General features: G+C 39.4%; 1 protein-coding gene across 1 annotated transcript in view; it reads right to left on the bottom strand.

Annotated features, from left to right (window-relative positions):
• The window catches only part of MALRD1 (MAM and LDL receptor class A domain containing 1), a 678,818-nt gene that overhangs the window by 512,577 nt on the left and 159,630 nt on the right, over positions 1 to 6,611 (bottom strand). The gene's annotated exons all lie outside the window — the stretch shown is intronic.

Raw genomic sequence — 6,611 nt, 5'->3', positions numbered from 1 at the left:
GGGTTTTAAGTAATAAAATACTAAGACAAGGTTTGCATTTTAGAAAAATCAATTTGATTTCAGTGAGGAGGTCCAAAAATGAGAGAAGCAAGGCCAGACAGAAGGTACTATTGCAACTAGCTATGGTTGGAGACGCACACCAAAACTAAGGTGAAATCATTTAGAAGAAAGAACATGGATATAACAGCCATTGGTTTGGCCTCTCCACATCTTTTTTTTGTTTGTTTTTGTTTTTTTGAGACCGAGCCTCACTCTGTAACCCAGGCTGGAGCGCAGTGGCGTAACCTCGGCTCACTGCAAGCTCCGCCTCCCGTGCTCACACCATTCTCCTGCCTCAGCCTCCAGAGTAGCTGGGACTACAGGCGCCCGCCACCACACCCAGCTACTTTTTTGCATTTTTAGCAGAGACGGGGTTTCACCGTGTTAGCCAGGATGGTCTCGATCTCTTGACCTCGTGATCCGCCAGCCTCGGCCTCCCAAAGTGCTGGGATTACAGGCGTGAGCCACCACGTCCGGCTGGCCTCCCCACATCTTTACTGTTATATTGATAACATGAGGATGAAAATAAATATTATTTGTATTTAAACTATTATTGTTACATGAAAATTAAACAAATAACATATTATGATAACATCTGATGTTCAAGAAATATTCATTAAGTCTTGAAAACAGGAAAGATGAAAGGAAGGAAGGAAGGAAGCAGGGAGTGGGGAAGAAGGGAGCAGAAAGGAGAGAATATGGGCATGAGAGAGGACGAAAATAATAAGAAAGAAGTAGAAAGCCGGGTACAGTAGCTAATGCCTGTAATCCCAGCACTTTGGGAGGCCGAGTCAGGCAGATCACAAGTCAGGAGTTCAAGACCAGCCTGGCCAATATGGTGAAACCTTGTCTCCACTAAAAATACAAAAACTAGCTGGGTGTGGTGGCAGGCACCTGTAGTCCCAGCTACTTGGGAGGCTGAGACAGGAAAATCACTTGACCCTGGGAGGCAGAGGTTGCAGTGAGCCAAGATAGCGCCACTGCACTCCAGCCTGGGTGACAGAGAAAGACGCTGTCTCAAAAAAAAGAAAGAAAGAAAGAAGTAGAAAAAGGTATAGTATTTCTTAATCAGCAGAAGCTACTCTTATTTTTCAATACTCTACCTTTCTAATGTATCACTGACAATGACAGGTCTTGAATAATTGACTGAAGTCAGAATAGGTAAGGCACTCTACCTGTGGATATATGGGAGGCCTTAAAAAGTTCATGGAAAATGTATATTATGAAAAAAACCTATGCAAAGATTTCAATTTTGGCAGCAAAATAAACTCATACTAATTTATTATAGCATGTCTGAACAGGATCTAGTTTGAGACAGTAAGAAGGAGCAGACATTAGTTGGAAAAGAGCCCCTAGCAGAGCAATGTAAATTCTGCTAAATTGAAGCAAGAACAAACATTAGATTATGATGAAGCTTGGGTGAAAGAACGGTGAAATCATTGATGCTTTACAAGAAGCTTGGGGGGACAATGCACCAAAGAAATCAGTAGTTCACAAGTGGGCAGCTTTTTTAAAGAAGAAACGAGATGATGTAGAAGATGAAGTCCACAGGGACAGACCATCCATATCAATTTGCAAGGAAAAAAATTAATCTTGATTGTGCCCTAATTGAAGAGGACTGATAATCAACAGCACAAACAATAGCCAACATCACAGACATCTTAATTGGCTCAGCTTACACAGTTCTGACTGAAAAATTAAAGTTGAACCAACTTTCCACTGCATGGGTGCCAAAAGTGTTGTGCCCAGATCAGCTGCAGACAAGAGCAGAGCTCTCAATGCAAATTTTAAAGAACTAGGGTCAAGATCCTGAAGGATTTCTTTGAAGAATTGTAACAGAAGATAAAACGTGGCTTTCCCAGTATGATCCTGAGGACAAAACACAATCAAAGCAATGGCCACCAAGAGGTGGAAGTGGTCCAGTCAAAGCAAAAGGGGATCACTCAAGAGCAAAGGTCACAGTAACAGTTTTTTGGGGACATTCCAGGCATTTCGCTTGTTGACTTTGTGGAAAGTCAAAGAACAAGAATATCTGCTTATCATGAGAGTGTTTTGAATAAGTTAGCCAAAGTTTTAGTGGAAAATACCTGGGAAAGCTTTAGGAGAGAGTCCTCTAACACCAGAATGTTTCTGCTCATTCCTCTCATCAAGCAAAGGAAATTTTGTGAGAGTCTCAATGGGAAATCGTCAGGCATCCACCTTGCAGCTCTGATTTGGCTCCTTCTGACTTCTTTTTGTTTCCCAATCTCAACAAATGTTAAAGGGCACCCATTTTTCTTAAGTTAATAATGTATAAAAGACTGCATTGACATTGTTAAGTTCCCAGGACCATCAGTTCTTTAGGGATGAAAACTGAAGATCACATTTTCAATGTTTATCTTTTAACTTCATTTTTCCACAAACTTTTTGAAGTTCCTCCATACAAACGAGCACTTGCAAAATAAGCAAAGAGTCTCATTCAATGGACAGGAAGTTCTATGCCATCTAAAAATTATCTTAAGCAAGTTCAATGTGTAGCAACAGACTGTATTGATAAATATCAGTTAGGTTGACTTCTGCAATGACCATGATGGAGTAACAAGAACTAGACTTTCTCTCCCTCCTGAAACAACCAAAAAAATGGCCAAAATATATGCCCCAAAAGTTGGCAAGACGTTGTAAAGTCAGTCTCAATCAAGGTGAGCCCAACAACTGCCCTAATTTATGCCTGGAGAAAGTTTTCCAGCCCACTACTCCAGGAGAAGAGCCCAGGAGGAGCCCATTGTTCTCCCTGAGCTGAGGGGACAGAGCTGAGAGTCCACGGAAACCATGTTGACATGAGCTCTCAGGACAAGGTTTCCGAGAAGAAGGGGCTGCACAGAAGGAAAACTCCAGAGCTCTGCAAAGAGTCCCCCTAAAGTACATAGCTAAGTACTTGTTAGGACAGGCCTAGAGAAAAGTACCTAAGGTTGGGGAAAGAACACCCAGATAAGATGAAAAGTAACAGTACACATGCTCACCAAGGCCCAGTAATAGTGCTTATTTTACCAGCCAAACCAGAAACACCTCAAGATTCCCAGGGATACCCAGAAGGGTCTTGCCTCACTAGTTGGGAGTGATTAGCTCTAAAATGAGAACTGGTCTGATCCCACCTAATGAATTTTTAAAGCAAGACCAAAAAGAGTCAAACTCTTTCCAACTAAACTTAAATACACACCAATACAAAGATCAAGAATATTTATATATACTTCCAGCACTCAATAAGATAAAATTCACCATATCTGACATCCAGACAGAAAAATATGGCTCATAATAAGGAGAAAAATCGCTCAGTCAGGACTGATCCAGAGTAAATCAGGATGCCAGAATTATCAATTAAGGACATTAAAATGCTCATTAAAACAGTATTCTATATGTTCTAAAATAGAGACATGCAAGATACACTAAAGGAGGCTGGGCGCAGTGGCTCACGCCTGTAATCTCAGCATTTTGGGAGGCCGAGGCAGGTGGATCACGAAGTCAGGAGCTCAAGACCAGCCTGACCAATATGGTGAAACCCCATCTCTACTAAAAATACAAAAATTAGCTGGGCATAGTAGCATGCGGCTGTAGTCCCAGCTACATGGTAGGCTGATAGCACATTAGTCATTAAAGAAGAAAAGATACACATCTCAAAATAAAATACAGAGAGAAAATAAATTTTTAAAAAACATGAACAGAGCAAGAGTAGACAGTAAATTTCAAGTAACTGAATTTATGTGTAATCTCAGTTCCCAAAGGAGAGGAGAGGGAAGATGTGAAAACATTTGGGACTTTGAGTAAGGCAAAGCTTTCTCTGATATGACCCCACAGCATGATTTATAAAATAATATATTGATAAGAAGAACTCATCAAATTTAAAAAAAAGAATCTGCTCTTGAAAAGAATCTATTAAGAGACTGAAAAGACAAGCTGCAGGCTGGGAGAAAATATTTGCAATTCATATATCTGATAAAAGGCTTGCATCAAAAATATATTTTAAAAGCTCAAAATTTAATAATGAAAAACAAACAACCGCATTTAAAAATTGGGCGAAAGACTAGAACAGACATTTCAAAGTAGACATTTGTTTGGTAAATAAGCACATATGCTCGGCATAATTAATGCTTAGGGCAATGCAAATTAAAACCACAATGAGACGCCACTATCTATTTTTAAATAGCTAAGATTAGCGTGACTGATAATAGTCAGCCAAGCACTGACTTGGATGTGGAGAAGCTGAAACTCTCATACACTGCTGATGGGAATAAAAAAAAGTGTAAACTTTGAAAAACAGTTTAAAAGTCCCTTGAAAAGTTAAACATACTTCTGCCGTAAGACTCAGCCATTGCACTCCTGGGTATTTACCCAAGAGAGATAAAAGTAGGTGTTCATATAATGATATCAACACAAATGTTCATAGCACATGTATTCATAATAGCCCAAACTAGAAACAGTCTAAATATTAATCAATACATTAATGAATCAACTTGCTTTATCCGAATTAATTATGGATACATGCTATAACATGAATGAATCTCAAAATAATTATACTAAATGAAACAAGGCAGACTCTAGAGGTAAAACATGCAGAGAAAAAAACATAAAATGTCAGACAAAAAAGTGCATAGTGTAAAATTTTATTTATATACATTTTTTGACTGTATAAATTACTGTCCAGTGACAGAAAGCAGTTCGGTGGTTGTTAAGGGCCAGGAATGAGGGGCCAGAGAAATGTATTATAAAGAGGCATCAGGAAACTGGAGGTGAAGTATATTTCCATCACCTCGATTGTGTGCTGATGGTTTCTAAACTTTCAATATATTTAGTTTATTATATGTTATCCAAAATAAAGCTTGTAATAAAAATCAAAAGATTGAACTGAAGTTTCATGTGTAATGATTTCCTGAGCCTTTACTGACCAAGGCACACATGAAAGCATTGGCTGATTATTTCAAATGACATTAACAAGTAAACTGGTTCCTGTATACTTACATGTACAATTTGTTCCTATCCTATTTCTTTCATTTTACATGAGTGATCGTGAAAAATCTCTGCATTTTTCTTTATGCAAACAAAGAATGAGTACCTCCTATCTGCTGGTAATTCCATCTACCATATCACAGTTAATTAAAATGCTGGTTGTTATTGCTGCTATTTCTCAGTAGAACAGAAACTATGTCTATCCATCATTCAATGGAAAAAAAAAAATATCCTGTGCCTTAAATCAGCGTCCCACCCTGCCCAACCTTTTTTTTTTTTTTTTTTTTGTGAGGAGTCATGCTCTGTTGCCCAGGCTGGAGTGCAGTAGCACATCTCGGCTCACTGCAACTTCCATGTCCCGGGTTCAAGCGATTCTCCTGCCTCAGCCTCCCAAGTAGCTGGGATTACAGGTGCGTGCCTGGCTAATTGTTTTCTATTTTTAGTAGAGATGGGGTTTTGCCATGTTGCCCAGGCTGGTCTTGATCTCCTGACCTCAAGTAATCCTCCCGCCTCAGCCTCCCAGTCTTGGGATTACAGGTGTGAGCCCCCTTTCAGGCCCCATTTTTTACTCACTGGAATGACAAATCCACACAGCATGGAGGATCTCTGATTTCATCTTTTTGGGCCTGAATCTTATTATTTTTTTTTTTTAAGACTAAAAGGAGCCTTAGATAAAATCAATCAGAACACTCCATTTGTAACCCAACGTGGGTCTCAAACTTCAAGTTTCATGTTTGAGGTTCATGACGAAAGTGTTCCTTGGTTAGTCCCACGTTGATCTGGCTATGAAGCTGCTTCCCTGCAAAGTTGATTTTCTCCTGGAAACCAATCCTTGAGTAAATATCATAAGAAGGGCTTATCCACTACATACTAGCTTGAGGCAAATTATAATTGACCCAATGAGACCTTAAGAATTAACTTGAAGTGGATAAGCCATTATTACACAAAAGTCAAAGGACTTCCTTTCCATTTCATTCCATATGATTACATGTATCTTATGTTTGTGGCAAACCAGAACGATGCCACACTGATGGGGGATTCATTCTCATGCTTACACATACCTTACGCTGTGGCGGAGCCAAACGATGCTACACTATAGATGGGGGATTCATTCTCTTGCTTACATGTACCTTACGCTGTGGGAGAGCCAAACGATGCCACACTATAGATGGGGGATTCATTCTCATGCTTACATGTACCTTACGCTGTGGGAGAGCTGAACGATGCCACACTATAGATGGGGGATTCATTCTTAGGCTTACATGTACATTACGCTGTGGCGGAGCCAAAAGATGCCACACTATAGATGGGGGATTCGTTCTCATGCTTTCAGTTTATATCTATCTGGACAAATCTCCCATTCCAATGTGTTCTTCACTGTACAGTCTACATCTATGACTTTTAGAAGATTTCAAAAGGTGGTCTGGAGCTAAGTTCTTGGCTACAAAACTGTTAACTAGATTTAGACATTTAGATAGATACAGTGCTTTAAATTTGGGTAACTAAAGTTTAGTACATGCAAAAAAAGTTTAGCCAGGAACAGGTAAGAAGTTTTTTTCCAGTATATTATGTGTAGATCAATTTGACTATAG

This window comes from Pongo abelii, chromosome 8, assembly GCF_028885655.2.
Source record: "Pongo abelii isolate AG06213 chromosome 8, NHGRI_mPonAbe1-v2.0_pri, whole genome shotgun sequence".
NCBI lineage: Eukaryota > Metazoa > Chordata > Mammalia > Primates > Hominidae > Pongo > Pongo abelii.
The sequence above is the reverse complement of the archived record's forward strand: the minus strand, read 5'-3'. Positions and strand labels throughout refer to the sequence as shown.